The 995-nt window shown below is 52.3% G+C and overlaps 1 non-coding gene across 1 annotated transcript; it reads left to right on the forward strand.

Moving 5' to 3' along the window:
• The first annotated feature begins 359 nt into the window (after positions 1–359).
• LOC111766451 (small nucleolar RNA U13) lies at positions 360–463 on the forward strand. The gene has a single exon (XR_002798499.1). It is a non-coding gene; the product is annotated as a small nucleolar RNA U13 (small nucleolar RNA).
• The last annotated feature ends 532 nt before the right edge of the window (positions 464–995 follow it).

Below are 995 nucleotides of genomic sequence, written 5' to 3' on the forward strand. Positions count from 1 at the left end.
TGGAAGGTCCAAGGGGAAGAGCCCATTGAGGGCCCACCACAGGCTCTGGGGTTACTTTGGACTTATTTTGGCTGGGGACCTTCTGGCACAGAGGCAGGGGCCTAGGGGGATGACAGACTGAGCTTGCGCTCCACCATTCCTGCCAAGCCCTGCTCCCGACACTGAAGCCCGAGCAGGATTCCCGGGGTGGGGCGCAGGTGCAATAAGTCCCAGCTCTGCGACGTGCCAACTGGGTGGCCGGACAGGTAACTCCCCTTCTCCCAACCTCACGTTCCTTGACTATGAGAAGGACTGGCTGTCACCCCCAGGGTTCTAACGAGCCACCCAGAAGCCCCCAGTCCAAAGCATCTACTCCTCCGATCCTTCCGTGGCTCATAAACAGGATGAATGGGGATTCACGCATTTGCGTGAGACGTGCCTCCCTCGAACCTTGTTAGCACGTCAGCACATTACCCCTGTGACGTGAGAAAAGGTTCTTAAAAGAATTGACTCCTATTCCCTCTCCCTGACAGGAGCTGGAATTCTCAGACTCCACCACAACATCCTGTTAAGTATCATAAGAGAAAACATAGACGGGCTTGGCTGTTGCTGGGAGGGATCCCTGTCTGAGAAAAGATCTTCCAGAAGACAAAAGCAGTTGACCTGCAAGGGCTTTCTGAGAAAACTGAGCATGGAACACACTCACAGAACTGCAGATAAGGAACAGGAGAGAGAGCCTATTGGAAGGGACACAGTTAGTGTATATCTGCTCCCCACTTTGTAAGGTGCACTCCCTCCCCCCGCCATGTAATGGAAACTTCATGTCAGCCAATCAGAGCACTTCCTACCTTGCTTCTGTATTTTCTCTACAGTTTCCCCTTCCTCCTCCCTGGGCAGAGCTCCTTACTATTTTCCGTGTGGCGCTGTCCAAATCTCTTGTGGCCCAAATAGACTTTAATTAAAGTTTTCAAATGCCTCCGTTTATCTTTGGGAGTCCTCACCGTAGAGAGCTAATG

Source organism: Dasypus novemcinctus, chromosome 6, assembly GCF_030445035.2.
Source record: "Dasypus novemcinctus isolate mDasNov1 chromosome 6, mDasNov1.1.hap2, whole genome shotgun sequence".
In the NCBI taxonomy this organism is placed as follows: Eukaryota; Metazoa; Chordata; class Mammalia; order Cingulata; family Dasypodidae; genus Dasypus; species Dasypus novemcinctus.